Raw genomic sequence first — 26,910 nt, forward strand, 5'->3', positions numbered from 1 at the left:
AGAAAATGAAAAATGAGGACCACAAAGAAGGCATCGAAGTCCCTGCATTTACTGTACGAGTAGTAACATAAGCAAGAACCTTCCTACGGGTGTTTTATAGTATTTTTCATAGCAAGAGCATTACTTTGCAGTCTGTTAATCCTCACTTTCCTAGTTCTATTCATATACTTTATATGTATTTATTTTCTAGTTACATATTTTAGCTGAACTTGAAATGACAGTTATTTTTAAGAGTCTGCCAACCCAGGGCAGGAGGAACCTCAGAAATCTGGCTCACGGGAGCCTTGTCAAGGAGCCTTGACGGCCAAAACCAACCAGAAAGTTGATGAGATCCAGGTTTCCAAAACACTCCAGCAAAGGGATCCTTTGCTCTCTTCTTTTGGCCATTTCAAAAAAAAAAAAAATAGTTACTTACCAAAGAGGACTTCTTTTGTAATATAGCCAACCACTTCCATGTGTGTTTCGTGTGCAAATCTAGATGTCCCTATGTCTGTCTAGCTTAAAGTAAGACATAGTTTTCATCACCCTGGACAAGGACAAGGGACAAGACTGAGGGAGAGAATGAGAGAGGGTGGGAGGGAGGAAGGGAGAGGGACAGACAGACAGACAGAGACACCACTGAGGCCAGCACAAAAAGGCATCCAACAAAGATGCTTTTTAAATGAACAGCCTGAGCTTCTCCACTGACCACCTTCCAACACTAACTGTGGTTCTTAGGGTAAGGAGGGCAGTTTCTCAGCGTTGGGGCCTTTACAGTTATTTCAACTTTCCACCACTCTTAGCTAGCCTGCAGGAACTTTTGACACAAGCCTCTCTTTAACAGTCACAAGACATAGATGTTCGGGGAATAAAAATTCTCATTCCTCATTATAGATCTGAAGACCCAAGACCTTCATCTTCCATATTTTGAAGATTATGTTCAAGGGGTCTGGGGACTAACTGATAGTGTTTCAGACAGATAGATGCTTGAATTTAGGCTTGAAACAAGCAAATCTTTCACATGAGTCCTTAAAAACAGTCAGGGTTCTGTCTGAATTTTTGAACCCTGTTCTAGTACAAATAGGCTTGGTATCCAGGGCCGGCAGGTTAACCAGAGTTCTCTTCTCAGCCGATGGCTGGGCTGCCACCATGAGTATTGCCACTTTGAGATGCTTGCAACTTTCTTCCTCTGCTGCCATCTCTCTGCCTGGAGATGTTATCAGTGCCCAAGCTGCAGGGGCCGAAGCTGTGCCTCTGAGAGCCAGGGAACTGTCAGCACCTCTGGCCATGGCATGGCTCATAGTTCTTCTCCGGGGCCCTGCTTTGGTCTGGGATGATGACAGAAATTGGGCACTTTTTCCATTATTTGTCTTGTTCAGCAGCAGGCCACAGGGCTGACAAATCCAGCCAAGGATTATAGCTTAAAGGTGCAGGGATATCTAGAAGTCTCTCCCAAACTTTGGAGACTTTCCTCACTCTTTTCTCCTCAGTTTCCTCAGGGAGAGGGGTAGAAATAATGACATTTTGAAACTTTTGCTTCTATTCCTCTAGAAAGATCTGAGACTTGTCTGACAGGGAGCAAGTAGTAGTTCTTGGAGGGGAACGAGTCAATATTCTTGCTCTCATTTTAAATTTTTCCTTTACCAGATTCCTTATAGGATAGCCAATTTCTTATTGGATGGCTTCCTGATGATCACTTTTTCTAGGGATTTATCGAGACTTTAGAGTCAGAAGTGACCTTCAAGATTGTTTGATACAGCGGTCTTGTGAAATGAAACTGTCTCGCAGCTATTATAATACAGGTGAGTCTTCTCTATCCAAAATGCTTGGGACCATAAGTGTTTTGGATTTGGAATTCTCTTACATATTTTGTAATATCTGTATATACATAACATCTTGGGGAAGGGACCCAAGTCTAAACATGAAATTCATTTATGTTTCACCTACACCTCAAACACAGAGCCTGAAGGCCATTTCTACAATACTTTTAGTGCATTTCTGTTCTGAATGTGACCTGTCACACACATGTGGAGCATCCTCCACTTGTGTATTACGCCTATGCTCAAAAAGTTTCAGATTTTGGAGTACTTCAGATTTGGGGTTTGGGGATTTAGGGACGCTCAGCCTGTACAGATTCCCACCTCAACCCTACCCCACTCCAGCCCAAGCCCTGTGCCTACTCAGTAGAAGCTTTCTGGGAGACCTAGAACTCTCCAAGGGTTTCTCGAACCACACCTAAAAACCACTGGTGCAACCCAACCTCCTCATTTTCCTAAGGCCCAGGGAACTTAGATTCCTTGCCAAAGCCCGCCCAAAAATTATTGACAGGCTTGAGACTTCGACAGAGTTCTTAATGCGCCAGACCAGTGATAGTCTTTATCTACACTCACTATTTAGCATTTGGTAAAACCCCAAGCATTTCATCTCTGCTAATAGAGATAATGTGTTCTTAATGAATATATAATTCAATTTCCTTGACTTTACTATACAACCTACAAATTTTTAGGATCTTATCAGCAAGTTAATTGTCTCCTATTAAAAATTAGGAGTGTTTTTTAAAGAAGTAAAAATTCTTCATCAATTCCCCTTCATATTCTAAAAATGATACAGACATAATGAGACAAAAACGAAAAACACAAATCAATGCCATTTTCCATAGAAAAACCAAAGAAATGGTCAACAGGTAAGTATTTGTTAATTTCTACAACCAACCAACACACACACACACACACACACACATACACACACACACACACACACTCTCTCTCTCTCTCTTTCACTTCTGGCTCCAGGACTAATTACCTATTACTTCATCTATGGAAGAGAATTTAACTGCCTTCACTGTTATAAAAGACAAGCATGTAAGCACACTGTACATTTTTCCCACCAATAATTTTCCATTCGATCATTGGTGCCAGTTACATATTGGTTTGTAATGCATAATGATAGTAAAGTAATAAAACACATCTTGCGAAACATCTAACATGAAGGCTTTGGCCCAATGACACTGGCATCCCCACCCCCACCCCACCCCCATGGTTCAGAAGGAGTGGAGTGTGGGACTCTGGGTTTTCCCTGTCTGGAGAGGAACAAAAGGATGAGTAACTAATGGGGGCCCTTAGGTGGTTCCCCCACCCACAGACCATGAAGCATCTTGCACATTTTGAAAGGAATACACAATATTGAGGCTACACCCACACCACCACCAAAAAAAAAAAGCTTTTAAAGTCTATTTCTTTCTCTTTTTTTGTACCGGGGATCAAACTCGGGTCCTTCCGCTTGCGAGGCAGGCGGCCGAACCACTGAGCTAAATCCCCGGCCCTCAAAGTCTATTTCTTACATAAAACCGAGCAGCACTCCTGTTAGAACCTGAAGAAGAGAACACCATTTACTTCTTTTTTTCTTTTTATGGACAAGGCATATCAGGGCGTTGTACTCCATTAACTCTAATTTATATAGCTCACATTAAATGTTTACAGGTAATATCAAAGGAGTTAAGATCTACACTGATTCGAATCAGAAAAGAGGAACCAATTATTAATCAGTCTTTAAACTGTAAAAGACAAATATTCTTCAAGCTCTTAAACAAAAACATAACTTCACAAAGTAAAGCTATTTTACTTTTCAACAGATTTTTTTGAAAGCAGGAATCACTGACTTTAGCTAGACCAGTATATTTATTTTCTATCTCTGTTGTACATACAAAACTTTTAAAACTGGAATATTTCCAGAGACAGAAATTCTAAGTAATATATGGTTAGTGATTTTACACTTAAAAATATTTTTGATAATTAAAAGCACAACTTAACTCAGAATTTCCTCAATTGAAATTTCATATTTTGGAAGGATCCTCCATATATACACATAATTCACAAAAATGCAAATTCAAAAATATTCAATTTATATTGACTTTTAGCTTCTTGACACTGTATCTTGCTGGGCGTGATGGCACAGACAATAATGTTTTCAGTAACAGGTTGTTTCACAGATTATATATAATCATCCTAAAACATGTAACACAGAGTCTGAAATTTAGAAACCATATGAGACTCTGAAATATCCCATGTTCCTCTAAGCTCCCAACTCCACTGGAGAAATTTTTCTTTCTGAAGTAGCATCTACAGAAGTTTAAAAAACTAAGGATATTTCAAATCTAGCAATGCACCATGAATTAATGAATTATCTTAGCAGTAGTTCTCCTAATTACGATTCATGAAAAAAGACGCCCATCCAATGTTACAACAGACAACCAAAGTTCCTGCTGGTATAATTATTTACTCCTTAGGGGTCCACCTCAAAGGGATGCTACATACAGACATCATGAGAATTATGGTGAAAAGAGATATCTGTATAGAAGGAATTCTTCTGAACATGCAGATTTTCCCAAAATAAAGATTTGGTTTGTGGCCATCTAGGCTAGAAACAGAAAAGATGAAATAATATATTCATACAGGGAGCCAACTTTTCCATCAATAACAAGAAAGAAGCCTGAAGAGTATTTCAAGGCAAGCTGTACAAATGCTCAAGTACAACCTCTCCACATTTGGGGGCGGGGGGGTTACTGAGGATTAAACTCAGGACCTTGTGAAGCAGGCACGGTGCCACTGAACTAAATCCTCACTCTCCACATATTTTTAAAACAGTTTATTTAAAGATATACAGTAAGTACAGTCAATCAAATCAAATAAACGAGAAATATTTACTGAGAACCTTCTATGTGACCAAGATATTTCTAAGTCCCATGAACTTGCAGCATATTCAGAAAATCATTTCGCTTCATAAAGTATTTCAATAAATAATGCAGTTTTTCAAAACATATGAGGGGCTGTAATTCCATCCAGTTTCTACAATGACACTACAAACTTGGGTGGAATTACAGTCTGAGTGTGAACAATCAGGATGCGCTACTCTGCAGGCTGGGAGAATCCATGATGAACTCAACCTCTAAAATAATAAGCACCAAGCTATGGCATGGAATTACAGCCAGGAAGCCAAGCCACCCGCTGCTCAATACATGAGAAATATTCAAATGAAAGTACCATCTCAATGTATTGTCACTAAACTTATTTAGCAGATCTGAAAAACTTCCTCCTCTCCTAAATTTAGCTTCCATAATGATATCTACCTCAGAGGTGTGATATTTAGACTGAGCAATGACAAAATTTTCTGGATGTTACCAGTGATGTCTTAGAACTTTCTAAGGCCAACTGCGTGAAACTAAAACTTAACTTTGAAACTACAATCTATTCAGAAACAGGAAAACAATCACGCTCAAGAGCCCTTTGAAACTACTGGCATTTTTTTCTGATAGTTGAGGACTAGTCTGTCATGTATTAGAATGAAACAAAAGCAAAGCATTCTGTAAGAGGAAAAAAATAAAAATTTATCTGGAGTGATTAAAACCACAGTTGTTACAAAAAATGAACTCAGCAACAGACTCAGACTCAGAATTTCTCTAGGAAAACAAAAGACAATGCCACTATGAATCAGCATTTTTCTATAAGCAGCCCAAAATAAAAGGTGCAACACACACACACACACACACACACACCATACAGGTCACAGACACCACAAGAAATGAAGACAAAAAGGCATACAAGTTTAACGGAGATGTTTGAAGTTAGAACACAAGTGGCTTGCATGAACTTTTCATGCCTTTATCATACCTAACTCTAGAGATCTCCAGAACTCTGTGAAATCACTGTTTCCATGGCAACCAAACCTCTCTCTCTCTCTCTCTCCTCTCTCTCGCGCGCACACACACACAACCCCACCTCTGCCAGCACTTCTCACCAAACTAAGTATAAGGTATATAGAAACTGTACTCACACATGGCCACCTTTAATACCATCGTGTTTCTCTCCCATGTACAGGTATGGAACATTCTCAAGAAAACAGGTCATCCAGGGATCTTCTGTGGATTATGTGTCACAGACTTCCTGTATAGTTGAAAGTTGAGAGCTTCCTATTAACATCAGCTCTTTAGTCCACTTCCCAGCTTCAGGGATTTGTGTACACTGTATCAGAGTGGCCACTGAAAGTAAAAACTAAGCAGGTAGCAGGTGGTCGGTGAAAACAATATTGTTGAATTTCTATGAGTATGAAATGTATCATCTGGAGACTTTCCTTACAAAACCTTCTGGTTAAACAAATGGGCAAATGCAATGCCTGTCTTAGGGTCCATTTCTCCCTATGACTTCAGGGTATAACTGAATAAAGTAATAACTCTTGGAATAGCTCTGAGGTCACAGAAAGAAGAAATAGAGAAGGTCCTAGGCTCAACTCCAGAGGCAAATCGGCACTAGAAAACCAGCTGGATCAAACAGTGCAAGGTTTCACTAATGGAGGGTCTCTAACTCAGTGGCACCTGCAATCCTAACTTGGTCCTTCTCCACAGACCACTGACTAAATTCTGAATGGGTAGGTGAACACCAATTTACACTCAGGTTGGGTGATTTTTCACAAACTGCAACATCTTGTCAGTGGAATGCAGCCAGCCCAGCTCAACATAATGCTGCAAACCAAAACGCTAAGGGCAACAGAGAACATAGGGACTTCTTTCTGCACCCACTTTCCACAAAATCTTTAGGATGACATTCATTTTGCTTTCTTCCTGTTTTTTTTTTAAGTGGGGCTACCTATAAACTAATGCCATTTCAAAACTACCAATAAACTCCTTCACAAAAATCAAGATTTGTATCTTCAGATTCTCACTTATGATATCCCTGAGAACCACAAAAAGATGGTTAGACATCTCACCCATTTTTCCAAGCTTTCAATGAAAGAAAGTAGGGAAACAGGTACAACAGGAGATAAATTTGTGTGTCTATAAGTGCACATGTATTGGATATCTATGTATGTATTGTTTATGTGTGTATTGAGTTGTTTTATATATAGTATATATGGTGTGTATATTGTATACATGTTCATTGTGTGTATATTGTGTCTTGTGTATGTTTTGTATGTATACATTGTGTGTGCATTGTATGTATATACACATGTAAGTTGCATGTGTGCACCAGGTGTGTATTGTGTACATGTGTGCATTGGATGTGTTTGTGTACAGTATATGTAATATGTGGTGTATACATTGCATGTGCATACTGCATTTATGTGTGTCTTGCATATGTTTTATATGTATGCATGTTGTGTGTGTAAGTGTGTGTGTTTAGATACACTATCTCTTCCATATGCAGTTGGAATTTCCTGTCTAGTCCATCCTAGAACAAGACAATGCTTACTCTTCAGGTCAGAGTCATGAGTCAGGCAGGCACTGTTTTGGGACTGCAATCTTTGAATCAGCTTGACTCATACAGAAAGCAAATTTGGGGCCTAGGGCTGTTCTATTACAAATGGAAAAGAATGTGGTTTTTAAATTTAAATTTTTAATTGACAAATAACAACTGTGATCTTAATGGGGTAGAAGGAGATGTCTCGATCTACGTATATATTCTGACTATAGCAAGCTAATTAACTTATCCATGACCTCACATACTTACTCTTTGTAGTTGAGAATGCTTAAAATCTATTCTCTTGGAAAAATTTGAAATACATTATTATAAACAATGGTTTTTTGTTGTTTTTTTGTACTGGGGATCAAACTCGGGTCCTTGTGCTTGCACAGCAGGTGGTGAAACCACTGAGCTAAATCCCCAGCCCTATAAATCATGGTTAATCATCATCATCATCATCATCATCATCATCATCATCATCATCCTCATCCTGTGCAACAGATCTGAAAAAGTTATTCCTCCTAACTGAAACTTTGTTTCCTTTGGTCTACTGAAGATGGCTTTTGTTGGCAATTAAAATTTTTTGACAAATTTCTCATTTATTTCTTTATCTGGAGTTTTTACCCACTTTAAGAAGAAGGAGCTAAAACAAATGAAAATGGAACTATTCGAGATTCCTACGGGAATACTGAAGAATCCAGTTGGTTTGGTTTGGTTTTTCCTTAAAGTACTGTCTATGCTCTGATTGGGTAAACTATAGGAGGAAGAAGCCAATCATGATGAGTTGATTTAGGATTCTGAGTACTGGATTGTGCTAGTAGCTTGTCTTTCTCTAGTCTATCTGGCCCAATGTTAATCTGCCTCCAGGTGGAAACTGGAGATCATGTGAGATACGTATGCACACTACCAAAGAGATTAACCTCAAAGTTCTCCTGCAGTTTTTACACCTCTCCTCCCATAGTTCCCCATTCTTCACAGGTAATTAACCTCTGGGAGAACTTACAGCACCGAGTATTAGGTGCTCCCACAAACTGATGGTGAGTTAAAAACCAGGGGAGAGGATAATTGCAAAATATATTTCCAAGCTCACTGGAAAATGTATTTCCATTTATTGAAAAAAAGCACATACAAGTTTTCAGGAACATATGAATCACTGAATTGTAGCACTGGAAGGGAACTCAGAAAATAAAATCATGCTATCTCATCTTCTAATAATAATGAGAAAATGGAGGTTTGAAGAGGGAGAGCGAGTTGGCAAGCCACAGTTATTCAACCAGCGCAAACGTAGTGAGATCTGACAGCCCCACTGGGCATACACTCTGCTATCCACGGGATCCTCATCAGAACCGCGTTGGTTGGCTGTCCTCTATACTGCTGTCCTCGAATCACCTGACTACATTTTAGGGAAGGATTACAAAATAGTGACTGCACTCTGAAAACTGAGAATGAGACCAAGGAAAAAAGGGAGATGAGAAGGGAGACAGGAAGAGAGTCAACAAACAACTCCTTGTAGTGCCTGCAATCACTACCTTTTGTTTATTTATTTTTATTTATTTTGCAGTGCTGGGGATAGAACCCAGGACCTCACAGATGCTAGGCAAGTGCTCTGCTATTGAGGTCCAGCTCCAGCTCACTTTCATTGCATGTAAGGGCAAGACGAAATAACAGGATCAAGCCTTTATGTACTCAGTGTTGGCAAGAATGGCTTTCTGATCGAATTTCACTGTCGGTGTCACAGAAATCTCCCTTTGGAACCAGGTTCCAAACCATCATTTGTTCCTTCTATCCTCGTCACCATCCCAGGATAGTGGCAAAGCCCTTTGAGGGTAGAATCTTTGTCTTGTTCACTATTTTATTCCCTAAACCTACAAAATACATAAAGCAAACTAAGTAAATTCCTGATAGGAATATAGAAGACATGCGCAGTCTGGCAATAGACATGCACTATGGTAATTTTTTATAAAGGAAAACATTAATACCATTTTACAAGTTAAACGAATATTAAAAGAATTTTTGTATTTATAAAAAGAAATGTATATTAAAAATGCAAAGCACTTATTAAGCAGTTACTATCACTTTTGTCTACTAAGTAGGTAGCATTAGTTAGTAAGCCAACAGAATTCCTGAGTTACAAACCATTTAAACACTGAGGCACAAAGTCAAGAAAACATGTTAAAGGGTGGTAAATATATAACCCCTGTGAAAATACCCTGAACAAATAAATAAAAACAAATGTAGTTGGGCCAGTGTATAAATGGGAGTTCTAGGCATTGTGTGTACAAACAGAATAAAAGAGGTCATTGTGTGTGCTACGGTCTGAATGCTTGTGTCTCTTCAAAATTCCTCTGTTGAACCCTAACTCACACAGTGCTGGTGTTAGGAGGTGGGGCTGGGTGGGGGGGTGATCAGGTCGTGAGGGTGAAGTCCTCACAGATAAGATAGGTGCTCTTATAAATGAGGCCCAAGTGAGCTGCCTTGTAAGGACACAGTAAAGAAGTCACCACCTACGAACCAGGGAACGAGTCCTCATCTGATCCCAAATCTGCTGGTGCCTTCATCTTGGATTTCTATCCTTCAGAATTAGGAAAAATCAATTTTTATATCAAACCTACCTAATCCATGGTATTGGGCCATAGCAGCTTAACTGGATAAGATGATATATCCTCTAATGAGTTCTGCATAGTTTATGAGTGTAGTGTCTGACTGGCCTGTTTACAATCACTGAAATCAACATTTCTCTTTGTGCTTTTAAATTCCAGTCTCTATCTTAGCAGCTATATCACAGTCACAAATTGTATGGCTGACAATTTGGGTTCTCAGATCATTTACTCACTGCATAATGAAATAAAATTATAAATCACATTAAGTATAGATAAATATAATAATATTACCAAATGTAATCATAAGACTTGCCTATTTTAAAGATTCAAGAAAGATAATTGCATCTGATTAATATATACACATTTATACAATTGGTACAAATATCTAACACTGAAAAACTTGGAGATAGTTTTGGCCATTGTGACTGCATAATAACAATAATAATAGCAACCACTTTATAAAATAAAAGTTGTGCAATAGCAGTGTGTTAGATACTTTACTTGGGTCTCATCTTGTTCTTACAGGAATATTCAATGTTTTATAGTTTTATTTTAGAGACGAGGAAACTAACATTCAGGGGATAAGTAATAGGTATAAGACCTCAAATTGGTAAATGTGTTTCAAAACCTGAGTGAATGACCATAGACCTCCCAAACAGGCGGAGATTTTCACAACAGGAAGCTACCTATAGACATATCTTTCCTGATGTCTGTAACATTGGTGTCTATTTACACTAAGTAGCCCTGTGACATCATAGTGAAGAGTACAGCCTTTTGGATCCTGAACTCCTGGGCTCAAATTCCAGCACTACTGCTCACTAGTGCACACCCCACTTCTCTGTGCCTCAGTATCCATATCTCTAAAGCTGGACTCATAATAGTACCAAGAAAATGGCTAGATACCCACTCGTGGGCCATTATGAGGGTTAAATGCATCTGTATATATACAGCAGGGAACATGGTAAATGGGAGTAAATGTTTGGAAAGAACACTGAATGTGGGGTCCAGAGGTCTCAGCCATCGATATACTGTACAACCTTGGGGAAGGGCCCTAAGTTTCCTGACCTCTGTTGTCCTTATTTGCAAAAATGGGATGTTCACTGTCTTATCTCCTTCTGGGAGTATTAAAAGGAACAATGGAAGACAAGATATATGAAAGTGCTTTTGAGACTAAAAACTGAGACTACATGCATGTGAACTGTCATCATCAATATTCGTTATCTTTATTCTGTTCCCCTCTGTCTGCGAATTTCACATGAAGCACTGCCTCTCAAGCCTTGATACTGAACTCCCTATAATAACAAAACAAATGTCCGGCCACCCAGGACGCAATCAAACGGAACTCTATTAACTCCCTCCTTCTGCACACCCACCACGAGAAGGTAATTGATGTTCACCGTGACCCGAAAGCTCACCAAGACTCTAAACTACCTTCAGGGAAGGATTAAATTATGTTCAGCCTTCAGTTTATGATGAAGTGTATTTAATTATACTCAAATTCTTTGAAAATGTGTGACCTAGGAACAGACAGAGAGAGTAAGTCACAGGCTGTCTGGTACCAGAATGTCCCTCCCTGGAGGCTTCACCACCAGTCACCCTTGTCAGGGTTAACTGAAAACTACAGCCACCCAGGGTAGGGCACAAGTCAAAGAACTTCACTGTGTGGAATCCATAAGGACCATTAATAAGCAGAAATATCAAAGACAAATTCCTGAAACAATGAAAAATTTAAACTATGTAAGATGCCTACATGTTTATAATAAACTTTTGCTTTTTCTGACAATGAATTTAAACACTTGAACAAGGAATAACAAACACACCATTGAGTATCTTATTATCAACACTTAAATGTATAAACCAGATGAATAAGTTAATATTATGCTCATAAGAGAAAATAGCACTTTTTAAAATGTTGTTCTTTATTTTTAAAAAATTATGTGTATGCTTAAGAGGAGCATAATATATAAAATAAAAGGTTATATTGTATTTTCATTGTAAAAGTATGGCTATTTACCTCTCTTTAAATTATTTCAACATGGGTGAATTCTCTTTTAAAGACCAGGAAACATATGTGAATCTTAAGTACTACAAGTCTGTGTCAGGAGAAAAACGTGCAGTCATTAATTAGAAACTTCTCTCCAATTCACAGCTTCTCTCCGGAGAATTTCTAATAAGAAGCTCTTTCTACCCCTGCTTAAATATCTTCAGTGACTGGAAATTTCATGACCAAATCAACCAGCTTGCTCTGAGTCTAGACAGCTCCCCTTGCTAAAATATTCTTCTCTTTACCATTAACTTCCCTCTTGTTTTGAGCCCTCAGGAACCAATTCGGTAACTGAGTTCATGTCCATGAGGCCCTTTGTTAGCTGTAATAATTTTATCAAATAACGACCTGCTTCTACTCATATTTTTCACTGAAAGCATGATGACCAATCTTTATAATCACCTATCACCTGTCAAAGGGGCTTGTGGACACCATGATCCTATGGAGATGGGCTCAAAGCCACAAAGAGGAGCGTGGACTTTCTTGGGATGCTGCTCTAATACACTATTTCTGTGAGAAACATTCTGAGCTTTAAAAGTCAGACTTATAATGTTTCTGAAAAGAATCCATTTATAAGATCACTGTTTCTACTTTGGGGAAATGTATTTTTCATAAAAATCTAGGTATAATTTATCACTTTGCCTTTATCCCAGTCTCATGAGCCAAGTAGGTGTCTGGTGTGTGTAGAAAAATTCCACTGCTCCCCCTGCCTCAACTAAAGAAAGAAAAGGGGCAGATCTAGCAATCCCACTGTAGTATCATAAAATATCACATTGGTTGTATATGGTTTAGTCAAGAGAAGCGGCCATATTTATTGCTATTATTTTAGCCAATGGGCATTTGGGTTGTCACTAAATTTAAACATGCCATGCACACTGATGACCCTGACTTTCTGTATTAAAGGCCTATTTAACCTTGGATGATCCTCCTGGTCTCTTCCAGCCTCCAGCATCCAGAACATGGCCAGCAGTGCCTCAGGCCAAATGAGGGAGGAGGAGAGCGAGGCATTAGAGTTCCTGCACACATTTCTGCCCAGTGGTTTCATAGACTTGATTATCTGATTTCCCTTAAGTTTACAGATATAGGCAAATATAAAAGGAGTTCTAAGACATGCAACCAAGAAAGTGGAATATAAGAGAGGCAAGGGTCCTAAGAAAAAAGATGACGTCTGAGGCATCGCAACTCTACTACCTCAGTGTCACAATTTCCTAGCAATGATAGCGTCTGTGAAATAGATACTGCACTCCATTTAGGAAGGAAGAAAACTTTACACCACTTTTACAATGACTTCTGCCCAAAGTGTGGTTTTTTTCCTTCTAACTTCACTTGATGTATTTAATTAAACATTCTGAGTTAATACACTCTCTGAAAATGGTTAATTCTGAGTACACAAAATTAAAATTTTAAATCTTTACTAGAAAAATATGAAAGCTTGAACAAAAGTGAATCGTCATTGAGGAACTCCCAGATGATAGTTGTGCACATTGTTTGTGAAAAAGAACAAATGAAGGAAAGAAATTAGTTTACCTTCTGACTTATCCATAATCCCCAAGTTTAGGTAGACTCAGAATTCCTGCCTAGGAATAGTGGGGAAAGAGTTCTCTTACTTTTTCGAGAGAAAAGGTCTTTCTGATCCTAGAAAAGCAGACAAGAGGTGTATTTTGTCCAAAGCTTTTTCAGTTCTTTTATCCCAAATATCCTTGTATGAAGACTCAAAGGTTCTATTTAAATCTGATTTAGATTATAAATTGGTAAAATTCAGGCCAGGGATTTAGCTCAGTGGTTCCACCACCTGCCTCGAAAGCACAAGGTCCCGAGTTCGATCCCCGGTACCCTACCAAAAAAATAAATTGGTAACATTCCCTAGCATATTATTAACATAGTCTCATATTAGCATTATCAAATACTAAGGACAAAAGGTTCTAAACACAAGTAGGTTCATTGTCACCAAACTATTATAATCTCTGCTTCTTTAAAAATGTTTATTTTTTGACCTTTGGACTTGTCTAAGATTCTTCGCAGGTGTTCCCTTCCCTTCAAAACCTACCGATGAAGATGCTGTTTAGAATGCAGCCATCAGTTCATCTCTTACAGTGTTCTTCCGTAACTCCTCCTCCTTCTCGTCTTCTCCCGTTCCTTCTACTCCTCCCTCTTTCTCTTCCTCCTTTTTCTCTCCTAAAAAGTTCTTTACAAAGTTCTTCTTAGCTTCTTTCTACTTAATGTTTTTCCTAGTGTTCTCTGAAGAGCCAAGCCTAATTTCTTCTTACTCTAAAATTCTGCTTATCTATGTTTCTTCCCCATAGTTTACTCCTTTCCCGATTCTGGAATGAGAACACTCTCATAGGGCTTAATCCGCAAATGTTTTTAATTAACACATTTGGTGCTGTCCTCTCTCGCTAAATGGCCAACCTGCCTTCACAAAAGGACCAAACATTTCTTCCTTCCAGTTTAAATACTTCTTCCAAAGCCAAACATAGATTAAACAACATTAAATAAGTCTGCAACCAGTAAATATAAACAAATAATCAAGTCCCCAAGACAGTGGGACATGGACACTGTTCTCACCAATAAACAGCCACACACCCCTCTGCCCATCCCAGCAAGAGGCCCACCCAGGAGGAAGAAAGCGTTGTGCCAGGGAGCAGAATGAGGTCCCCTCCAGAGACCTTACAGCACTTCTGCACATCAGCTCACCCACAATGCTTTCAAAATGCAAGGAGCACCCAGAGCCAATATGTGACCAATACATCCATCCTTTCCAATGGCAAGAGATGTACCACAAACAAAACAAGGCAGAAGGAGAGAAGTTCCAATCATTTCCACTGCTCAGTGGTTAACTTTTCACCTGACTGCAAATTAATGATGCACCTTGTAGATTTGAGCAATATCTAAAGACCCTTCAAGTCCCTTCCAGCACACCATCACTCATGGAGCCGGTTGAAGAAGGACCTAGCTGGCATCCACCTGTGCTAGCAGAGGAGGAGGATGACATGAACAGTATCTGAGCTGCCCAAGGACCAGCCACTCCCAACTCTCCCACTTCTACTCCTAGCCCTCTCCCAGGTGATACCTCCATGTTTCAAGATTATACCGCAGGTGACACTGGCTTTTTCCTCAACATATAAACCTTTCTGTGAAATGGATTAAAATAACAAGCATTAGAGAATATTCAGGATAAAACACAGAGAGACAGAGAGAGAGAGAGAGAGAGCGAGAGCGAGGGAGGATAGAGATGCTCCACACTCTATGGTAATAACATTTAGTCATTTAGTTCAGGAACATTTTTGTTCTTTCTGAAGTATGAGAACAATTAAGTTGACATACTAAATTTTCAAGGCAAATTAATTTTCAAAATATTCTGAGTAACCAAAAAGGTCCTAATTAAATTAAAATTTGTATCTGATGAAGAAAAAGCGTTAAATGAGGAGTCTGGAGAGCTGGTTTTCATCCCCAACCATCCAACATTAAACTGTGTGTTCGAGGATTGGTCATTTAACCTCACTATGCTCAGATTTCTCATCTATAAAATGAGAAAATCAAGATAGATTAAAGCCCTTTCAGCTCCAACATTCTGATTCTATGACTTTCCAAGTTAATAAAATAAACTCTTTAGAATGCCTGCTTTTTTTTTCAACTAAGCTAATTTTTATATAGACAGAAAACTTCCAGTATGTCAGGAAAGTATTTTTTTAAGTTTATTCAGAAAGATTTTTAAAAATTTAACATGTACAATACAAACTTTGGCCCCAAATTAACAGCTGCACTTTGCTTCCAGAAAAGTCTTATTTTTGTTTTTTGTTGTTCTGTTTGATTTACCACTAGACAAGAAATAATAGACAAGAAATAGTAAGCATGTACTTAGTTCCTTGGTATTTGCTGATTTGTTATTTTCAAAGGTTCACCAGCTCCACAGCAGAAAGAAACTTCTCAATTATTCAGTACTAAACAGCATTTTAAAACCAACAAATGAGCTCAGAAGTCAGCAAGCAAAAAAAAACAAAAACAAAAACAAAAAACTTGCTGTCATCCATCTGAAACTGTCACAGACTTCAGGCTAATCTCAGAATCTGTGACCGCACCACTTTATGTTTTTACAAATTAAGTAACTCTTTCCCTGTTGTTTGCTACAGAAATAATCAAAATAAAAGCAGGGGATGAGAAAGATCCTGAAAGTCAGGAGCAAGGGAGAGATGAAAGAGGAAGAAACACAGCTAACTGGATTCAAAGGCAGGTTCCAAGTGGATTTCAGGGAAGGCTGAAGTCAGAAAAGGGGAGCTGTTGTTTCCCAGTTTGTTTATTCTTACCTTTGACTCACTAGAGTGAAGTCTGAACAGTTTGTGGGTCATAGTAAGAGATTTCTGAGGCACAATGTGACTTCCAAGGAGAGCTAAGTCAGACAGCAGCCCATGAGCCAGTAGGGCAGATACCAAGAGGTGATAAGAAGAGTCACTTGTTTTTATTAACATAAGACCTCATCAGACTTCCCCAAATGAAATGTCAGACTCATATAATTTTTGATCAAGAATCACGTAGTCTCTTGGCAAGGAAAACATTCAAAATTCAGCATTCAGGATGGGCCGTTGTTTGGAACCAAAGAGATTTTACCTATCAACATTTTTTTTTTGTACAAAGCACATTTCTCAGTAGGAACCAATACAATACAGAGTTTAAAAAATAAAATTCTTAATCCACTCAGAATGTAACTCATTATTTAAAATAAATGGAATGACACCTAGAAAGATCTGCTGAATGAGAAGAAAAAACTATTCAGAGTTGCAAAATAAACTATTATTAAGCCACGGAAGCTTAATCTGTATTCTCATTCTCCTTTTCAATGACACTTTTATGAAACACATGTGGGAGCAGTTCATGCTTTTGAAAAGCAGAAAAAAAAACCCTCAGAGCTTCCCTCACAGCAGCTGAATTCTGGAGTCTTCTAGGATTTGTCCTTTCTTGATCCCCTCCCATGTCATGCTCAACTCTTAAAGAGAGAGTGTTGTCAAGGATTTGGGGGTGTTTCTCAAGAGCTGGGGTGCTGTCATGACAACACACTGCTGTTCTGCCTCTGTCGTTCTGTTCTTCCTTGGGGTGCTCAGTCCTCTGTCAGCTTCCTTTCCCCCTGCGTGGCTGCAGTGGGATCAGAGGAGGAGGGAGAGAAGAGCCAGGTTTAATAACCTTCCCGGGTGGTCACGTGGTGTAGGCTGTGCAGAAGTCCTGAGATAACGCTGAATCCTGGCCCTGTCCAAAGCAGCCACCCTAGTCCTCCTTTAAGGCTGCAGTTGCCATGGCCGCCCCAAACACTAAACCCCAGCCTCCTGCAGTCCTTCCTTCCCAACGTGAAATCTGCTCCCTGAAGGGAAATCAGGAGCTGGGCAGGGGACAGCACAGAAAGCTAAGGAGCAAATCAGCCATAGGGTTCAGGAAGCAAACAGGCTGGGTTTTTGCTGCAAGGCTTTGCTTCGGGGAGTTTTCACCTCTTTTCTAAGTAGAAAACAGAACATAAGAAGAGGAAAAGAAACTGGCTAATAACTCAGCTTGGAAAAATGACTATCACCTTTACTGGTTTTACTATAATCCTCAATACAAATGGGGAAGGGAGAAAAAAAAACCCACCCAAAATAGCAACATCCTAAATCCAATCATAGCTGAACCAGGACAGACTTGGCCGGTGGGGGTGAGTATCAGGGTCATGAGTAATAAGCCATAGGAATGGCATGAATGTTGGGATTTTCTTGTTTAGAACAAATTCCTGTTTGAAGACACCACCTAAAAAAAAAAACCCAGACACAGAAACCACATAAAGAAAAAAAAAACAGAGAAGAGAAAGATCACCCTAAAAATAAACCACCGATGAATTCTGTGTAACACATTTTGAAAGTAAAGACAGAGGAGCCCAGGGGGTGGTGCTATGGAGACAGAGAGCCAGGACCCTGGGCCCAGCCAGGCCACTGCCCAGCTAAGCAAGCCATGGGCTCTTTTGGCCACTGGCTCCTTCCTCTAAATGGGGAGGTTAGGATGGGGCAATCCATCTTTCAATTCCACGACAACTCTAAAATTCTCTTCAGAACTCTATGAACACTACCACAAGTAGGTTTCAACAAAATCCTACAAACAGGAGACAAGACTTGGAGACCTTAATTCTAACAACGCCCATGCTGGGCTGCAGGGTCAAGGGCAATGTTTCCTTTCTTTGTTCAATGTGGTAAATTGTCTTTATAATAAAAGTCCAGCTATATGGGGTTAACAATGGTTGGGTAACATTGTGAACATTAATGCCACTGACATGCACAGGCAGAAATGCTTGAAACAGCCAAGCATGGTAGTATACATCTGTAAGCCCAGCTATTCAGGAGGCTCACAAGTTCAAGGCCAGCTTGGACAGTTTGCCAAGACTCTTCAAGACAGGAAGACAGAAAGCTAGATAGAGAGACAGAGACAGAGACAGACAGAAAAACTGAGAAAGAGAGAAAAAGAAAAGAAAGAAACAAAGAAAGAAAGCGAAGTAAAGAAACAAAGAGAGGCAGGCTGGAGATGTACCTCAGTGGTGGAGTACCCCTGGGTTGAATCCTCTGCATGACCAAATAAATAAATTAATGAAAAACGGTTAAATTAGTAACTTCTGTGTATCGCTTCTCGGCCTTTTGGCTAAGATCAAGTGTAGTAACTTCTGTGTTATGTATCATTTATCATCATTTAAGAAACCAAATCTACATAAAAGAAGAGCAATATATGAAAGAAGAGGGCAAACACCCACCAGGAAGTCCACAGTGTATGAATGTTCTGGAGGTGGGCACTGAGCTAAAAATAAACAACAGAATTTAATGCCCACTTCCTCACTCCTTTCCTTTGGCCCCTGAGTGAGGTCCGCACGTCTGGTGGGGTGGGAGAGAAAAGGCCGATCTGCTGTTTCCCACAGTGGTGCTTAGCCGCCCCTGGCCTCTCTCTCCCCCTCCCCGAAAACTGGCAGCACTACAGCATCCCACAAGGTGCTGCAGATCACTACTAAGAGGTGCTGTGCAGCACTCCCTTGAAGAATCCATACAGATCAAAATCTCAAGTGCTTACCTGCCTGGGGACCACCATAATGGGAGGTGTTGCTTCTTTTTAAAGAATAAAAACCAGATGCTGTAAGCTGATGAAAGTAAATGTCCTTTCCACACATGTCTTCTCTAGCACTTGAAACTCTTACCCACAAAAAGTACTTCCCCCACTCTGTTTGGTGATTTCCGTGCTTTTGACTTTCTTTGAAGTTCCAGTGCAGTGAGTTCCTACACTTGGGGGAAAGGATTGATTCTTCCCAGCAATCCGGAGGGCTCCCTGGGCCAGGGGCTGCTTGATTCAAGGGCGATACCCAAGGATACTGTCTCCCTTCCCCAGAGCTAAGACAGTCAGTTTCTTCTTGACTTTTACGAGAAGTCTCAAAGTCACACACACAGGCTTAGTCACTTCCCAACTTCTGCACCAACATATACCAAAGAACTTTCCTGCCCTGCTCTTTAAGCACTAGAGTGAATGGAATGAGGGAGAGGGAGGCACAGTGCCAAAACGAGACCGGTGAATCAAAAGCTCTGACCTCAGCCCTACTGGGACCTTGAGAGGCACACGACCTCCCCAGTCCTCCATCTGTACATGGAGAGATCAGAAGCAAAGATCCTACCAGCCTCAGCATTCTGGGCATCCGTGTGATGGGAATATCAGCAAAACTTCCCGCAGCAAGTTATGCGGCAAGCAAAAATGCAGGCTGCAATCTCATGCTAGGGTGGGAGAGTCAAGGAAAGGGAGGAGGGGTGAGTCTTGAAATTGACCGTACTGGATTTCAGATCTACCTACGCTAATTATTAGCAACTCTCCTGTTTTAACCAGCCTCACTTTAGGAGAGATATTTAAGGAAGCCTGTCCTCACGCAGGCAAATCAGTAGGCAGAGGCCAAACTGAATTATGGGACAGAATAAAATCAAGCAACTTAAACATCTGACCCAATTTTTTCACTGGGTAAGTAAGGTACAGAGTCCCTTCCTGAGATCCAGACCCGCCCCTGGAGGCCGACTCGTTTCTTTCATGGGATCCTCATCACAATGAGTGGTGTCATTCATCCCCGCAGCTCCAGCTGCCCAAATCAGAAACTCTTCCTCCGCATTCATCTCCAATGGTTGATTAGTCATCAAGCCCTCTAGATGGTTCTATTCTGTCACTCCCAGTACCATTAGTAAGAACAGGGTCTTGCCAGTCTTGGATCATGACAGAGCCCCAGCACACAGAGCTGTGGTTAACATGGAGCATGTGCTTTGTGGTTGCTGAATAAATATTCACTGTTGCCCTGGTTTTCTATAACTGTTTCCTCTCTGGTCTCCCTGTCCATCTCCTGGTCCCTTGTCATATATGGGCAACTAGCAGAATGAGGTTTCTGGAACACACATCTGACTTTCCACATCCCTGTGTGAAGTCCTCCCATGGGTGTGCAATGCATACTAGATACAATCTGATCCCTTGGTTTAACATGTAAGCCCCTTCCTGGTCAGCCTTACTATACTATAGTCTTACCAACTTTCTGTTGCCTGTTCAGCCCATTCATATACTGTTTGCACTTCTTTTGTCTTTCTTTGCACACACTGTCTCCATTCCTTTGTATATGCCTGTTTGATCTACTTCTCATTCTTCCAAGCTTAGTGTGAAAGCCATGGGTTCAGAAAGCCTTTTGACTCCTCTTTTCCCATCAATCTGATTGAGATGCCCCTCTTTGTGGTTCTAAAACAGAAGTTCTGTTGTAACAGAGAGCAAGGGTTGGATCCACTGCCTGCCCCCAGTACTAGAGGTAACCATATGTCATCTAGTGCTTTAACTTCAGTAGCTAGAGCAGAATTTGGCATGTAATAGATATTAAAGAAATGGCTGCTGATTTAATGAGGAAGGGAGAGAGAGAGATCTCAAAAGAAAGATGTCCCTGGAAGGGACATATGCTTTACTCAAGATTAAATAAGCTAGTTTGTGTAAGAACTGGCCTCCTAACTTCGTCTGATGGATCAACCTCCCTCTAAATCCATGCTGTAAAGGTTTCTTAGGGTTCTCTTCTCTTCCTTACTTTATCATTCCTGCTGAAAGAGCTCCTACAGTCTTGCTAATAACTCTCAAATCTCTATCTCCTTCCAACCTTATACTTGCATATTTGATTATCTGTTGCCCAGATGTTCCACTGGCAACTTGTATTCAAAATAACAAGAGGTAAAATCATCACATTTCTACCCATTTACCCCCCCCCACACACACACACATCCTTCCTCCTAGATCATTTGTAGCTTCCCAACCTCCACTTATACAGTCACTTGAGACAGAAATGTGGAAGGTAGCATGTGATTTTCTTATATTACTATTTCTATACCTGGGTATATACCATGTGTATTACATGTTTTCTTTTCTTTAGTCCTGCCAATAAAGCCCTGAAAAGAAATCATCTGCTGGAATTCAGGAGGGAAAAGAATAGGATATAAATAAATAAATATATATATATAAAAATAAATACATAAATGCATAAATACATAAATAAATATTATGTATTTGCCACTCAAGCTTAACATCATCAACTTCTCTTTCTCTCAAACTTCTCAAATCCAAACTCCAAGACCAACTGATCACTCTACCAATCTTTCCACTTCCTAAATCTCCCAGAATGTTTCAATAGACCCCTAGATGGTTTCTTTGTCCCCACTGTGATCCCAATCAAGCACGGCCTCCCTTTTGCCCAAAGAATGGACTTTCTGCAAGTACCAAGTCCTCTCTGGTTCTACATGAGGTGGGGAAGGTATGCAGGCTGGCACTAATGCATTGATGATGTCACTGATGCCCATCATCCCCCACCAGCACCCAGGGACTCTGGGAGAGAAGGGAGTGGTTAAGTCCCAGCAGGGGGACAACAAGGGTAAACAGGGGATTGCAACAAGGGAGGTCCAATGGCTGGGGTGTGAGTGTTGGAGAATAATACAGTGATTGATAAGTTTTAGACAATAATGAAACTATGTTTGTATCTGTTTACGTTAAGATTAAGGCAAAAACCATTAAGAATAAAATAAACTGTATTCTTTGAAGAGAGGCACAAAAACAACAACAACAAAAATAAATCTATCCAAAGGAAAGAAGGAAAGGGTTTTAAAAAAAAGAAACAAAAATAAATGGCAAGTATAAAACATTAAATAAGGCTAAAATGCCTCAATAAAAATAATCATCATAAGTATACTGGATATATAGTCAGGAATCAAGCCAAAACTAGTAGAATTGGAGCTATATACCATATATGGGAAACAATGACCCATTCAAAATGAAAATACATAATGAAGTTGAAAATAGAGGATTAAAAAACAAAATATAAACAAAAGCCAGGAGAGCACTGTGAACCTCAAGCAAAAGGAAATTTAAGGTAAAAAGTACTGTAAATTACCAAGAGGGACATTCTATACTGGTCACAGGACCAATTAATAATTATGATCATGAACATATATGCATCTAATAAATTGGCCTAGAAACATTTAAAGTGACCATTACAGGGAAAATCAGATAAGTGAGAAATGTAGTCAGCAGTCAAGCAGAAGAAAGCTTAAAACATTTTCTATATCTCTGAGAATGAAAAACACATTACTAAACAACCCCTGAGCACATAAAATTTGAATTATAAAACACTGAATTAAGTCATAAGAAAAGTATTATATGTCTAAATTTGTGTGGTGCAGCTAAAACATGAGAAGAGAATTCACTATTAGTCCTTGGCTGCAGTCTGAACAATGTACAACTGTTATTATCACAGAAATATCATCTATGAACATCTAGACAAAGAGAATTGACAGAATTAAAGGACCAGGAGCACTTCATAATAATTAAAGGATGTATTCATCAGGAAGATACATCAGTCTTAAAACTGTATGTACCTAATAACAGAAAAGAAGAAAATTTTCAAATCCACCATCTAGAAGAAGGAGACCTTAAACTAAGCTTGCAATAAACACACACACACACACACACACACACACACACACACAAATAATACAGGGCTAGAAACCAATGAAACAGAAAACAAAAGCAGTTTACTAAAAAGTTTACTAAAATTGATTAACATCTAGCAAGACCAATCACAAAGACAAGGAAATGAAATTACCAATATTAGAAATGGAAAGGAGGTATCACTACAGATTCTATAGACACTCAACAGATAGTGATAGTGAGAAAATATTACAACAATTTTGTCAATATATTTGACAACCTAGATGAAAGATATTTCTTGAAAAACAGAAGCTATAACTTACTAAAATACAACTAAAAATAAATAGAAAATTTGAATAGTTTGCTATTTGTTAACAAATTGAATTCATTATCTAAATTGGGACGATTACAATAGTTCAGTATCCTGATTATAGTGGTACTTATGCAGTACTACATAAGTGTTAAGGCTCAGAACTGTGTACCAAAAAGGACATTATTCTATATGATAACTTTTAAAAATTAAATTGGAATATCTTCAGAATCTTCATACAAAAATCCTCCAGGCCTAATTTTTCTTTCTTTTCTTTCTCCTTCCTTCCTTCCCTCCTTCTTTCTTTTATTTTTATGTTTTATTTTTGGCAGTGTTGGGGATTGAATTCATGGCCTCAGGCAGACTAGATATGTGCCCTACCACTAAGCTACATCCTTGGCTCTATTTTTAAAAGAAGTAAAACCAATCTTACACAAATTCTTTGAGAAAACAGCAAAACTAGTAATCCTCCACCAGCACACCTTTTAAGTCCAGCATAATACCAACACCAAAACCTGGGAGGAACTATACAAGGATAAAATTTAGTCAAATATTCTTAAAAGACAGAGTTGTAAAAATATTTAACAAAATAAGAGCAAAACAATTCTAGCTAGCATCAGATGAAAATAGTAATATAATAACGATAAACTGTATTCTTTTTAATTCATTATTTTTATTATGGTAAAATACGTATAACAAAATTAAGCATCTTAACTGTTTTTTGTAGTCCAGTGGAATTAAATATATTCATAATGCTGTGCAATCCTCACAACATCCATTTCTAGAACTCTTTCCTTTTGCAAAACAGAAACTCTGTGCCTATTAAATAATAACTCTCCATTCCTCACCCGCCTCAGCCTGGGACAACCACCCTTGTACTTTGAGTCTCAGATTTTCTTCAGTTACCTCACAGAAGTGGAATCATAAATCAGTTGTTTTTTTGTGACTTATTTATTTAACATAATATCATCAAGGTTCATTCATGATGTAGCACATGTCCATGCCTTTTCCTTCTCAGGGCTGTATATATCAGCTTTTGCCCATCTTTTCATCTTATAATGAACATTTGTATTGCTTCCACATTTTACCTATTGTGTATTGCTTACCATTTTACCTATTTTACCTATTGTGAATAATACTATTTGAGTGTAGATGTAAAAATATTTTTCCAAGACTTCGCTTTCAATTCTTTGAAGTATACATTCACAAGTGGAACCCTGCAGCATACAGTAAAATTATTTGTAAGTTTTTGAGAAACTGCCACCATGTTTTCCACACTGGCTTTACCACTTACATTCCTACCAATAGCACTAAGCATTTTCGGTTTCTCCACATACGCACCAACACTTACTGTTTTCTGGTTTTTGTTGTTGCTGTTATTGTGATTGTTTTGAGAGTAGCCATCTTAATGTGCTTAATATTAAAATCAATAGATATGATTCAGTATATAAAGTAGAAAAACCATATGACCTCTCATAGAGGCAGAAAAAAGAAGTGCACAAAATTCAACGCACATTTCTGACGAAAGCAAATGAAAAATTATAATAAAATTAATAAAAGGAAATTTACACATTAGTGTGAGAAAGTGGATTGGAAGTCTCAATATCATTAATATATCAATTTATCTTAAATTGATCTCTCATAATCCAGCACAATATCAACTTTGAACAGGTTTTTGTAAAATTAACAAATCAGTTCTGAAATTTATATGGAACTTCAAAGGAGCTAGAACATACAAGACAATCTTGAAAAAGAAAAAGAATTTTCCCTACCTGATACCAAATCATACTATAAAACTATTTAAATCAAGTTAGCATGGTATTGATATAGATAAGGTATACAGACTGATAAAATAGAACAGTGTGGAAATAGGACAATATGTATATAGTCAAATTATTTTTTAAAAGGCAGTAAGGCAACTTTACTGGGAAGAACATCTTTTCTATAATATTTTATACATTTCAATGAATATATGAAAAAATTGACCTTGATCTCTACTTCACACTACATATTAAAATCAATTTAGGATGAATCATAGACTAAACTAGAATTCTAAGTTTAGACTTAACATGTGGCCTTAGTAAAATGTTAGTACTAAACTAGAATGCTTCTAAAAAAAAATAGGAAAATTCTTAGTAACCAGAAGGTGGGCAAAAATTTTATAAAGAAACTTTAAAAAGCATTTATTCTGAAAAGATAAACTGGGCTTCATTAAAAAATGTTTACTTATCCAAAAACAGTTCTAAAAATAAAAAAGTCCACCAAACGCTGGAGAAAACATGTTGTAGTACATACATCTTACTAAAGACATATCCAATACATCAAAATGGGTCTTCCAACCCAATCCAGTTTTTAAAATGATCAAAGGACTTGAACAACAGTACACAAAAGAAGATTCAAAGATGGCCGATAAACACATAAAAAAGATGCTTGCTGTTACTAGTCATCAGGAAATTCAATCAAAACCACATGATACTACTCCACAACAGGCAGAATGGCTAAAATTTTAGAAAGAGAATGATGCCCAATGTTGGTGAGGATACAAAGTGGCTGAAAAGTTCGTACACTCATGGAAGGAGCACTGAATGCTACAGTCACTTTAGACAGCTGGCAACTTCTTGTAAAATTACACACTAACCCTAAATCCTAGCAATTCTACTCCAAAAAGAAATGAAAACATATGTCCACCAAAAGACCTGCAGATGAGTGTTTATAGCTGCTTTCTTCACAATAGTCAAAACACAGAAACAACAACCCCAAGTGTCCGTGAACAAGTGAACAGATAAGCTGTAGTATATGCATTTTTTAAAGTAATGAACTGTTGGGCCAGGGATTTAGCTCAGTGGTTTCGCTGCCTGTTGAGCAAGAGCAAGGACCCAAGTTCGATCCCCGGTACCCAAAAAAAAAAAAAAAAAAAAAAAGATGTAATAAAGTAATGAACTGTTGATATACCCACCAATAAGAATGAGTCTCAAAAATATGCTGAACTGAAGAAAACAGATACCAAAGGCACACAGTGGATGACTCATTTGTGTGACATTCAGGGGCAGACAAAGCTCACCTATGATGAAAAATCAGAGCAGTGGCCAACTAGAGAGAGGTAGGAACTGACAAAAAGGGAGGCAAGGACTGTCTTTGGGAGAATCGAAATGCCCTACACTTGATTACGGTAGTGGTTGTGCACTCATCTGCATTCATCAAAACTCACTTAAAATGTGTACATCGCTTGGTATATACTGTACATTCTCCCTGGAGACAAATGAATATATTAGTGAAGAGAAAGATGTCGGGTCCACCTGGGGATAACCTCTTCTGTGCAAAGGAACAGTAATCACGCTTGAGTGGAAAAGGCCATGCAAGGGAGACAGTGAGTGAGGAAAGGCCACGGCAGAGGAAGAACCGTGACCAGGCAGAGTGAGAAGAGAAACAGAGAAGACTGAGTCAGAAGAGGAAGGTTTGAGCCCAACAGGAAGACACGAGAGCACTGAACATTAAGAAGTAGAAAGCCAGGGACCTAAAATACCTAAAATTGTGTCTCCAAATAACCTAGCCACCACCGTAGATCTCACAAAGAACCAAAGACATTTGATTTGGAAATTGCCCTCTTCCTCCCTCAACACTTCTATTAATCATACTGGAAGCTAGGAGAGGGGAACTCAAAGAAGGCAGGAACAAGAGTAGACCTTTCTGTTTTTGTGTTTTTAATCGACCCGTTTCAATACAGTGTCCTCCTAGGGCTGACATCCCACCCACGTGTGGCATCTGATCACCAATACACAC

The 26,910-nt window shown here is 38.8% G+C and overlaps 1 protein-coding gene and 1 pseudogene across 37 annotated transcripts in view; one reads left to right on the plus strand and one right to left on the minus strand.

Annotated features, from left to right (window-relative positions):
• Positions 1-26,910, minus strand: part of Atxn1 (ataxin 1) — a 398,693-nt gene that overhangs the window by 325,052 nt on the left and 46,731 nt on the right. For 3 of the 37 annotated variants that reach the window (XM_087181198.1, XM_087181195.1, XM_087181191.1), the window contains one exon: positions 5,809-5,918. The exons of the other annotated variants lie outside the window; for them this stretch is intronic. The gene's annotated coding sequence lies outside the window, so the exon portion shown is untranslated. The remainder of the gene's footprint in view (positions 1-5,808; positions 5,919-26,910) is intronic. 37 annotated transcript variants of the gene reach the window in all.
• On the plus strand, positions 18,481-18,566 carry LOC147826210 (U2 spliceosomal RNA; annotated as a pseudogene).

This window comes from Heterocephalus glaber, unplaced genomic scaffold, assembly GCF_053883595.1.
Source record: "Heterocephalus glaber isolate CG9 unplaced genomic scaffold, H.glaber_assembly_v1.0 deba00001472, whole genome shotgun sequence".
In the NCBI taxonomy this organism is placed as follows: Eukaryota; Metazoa; Chordata; class Mammalia; order Rodentia; family Bathyergidae; genus Heterocephalus; species Heterocephalus glaber.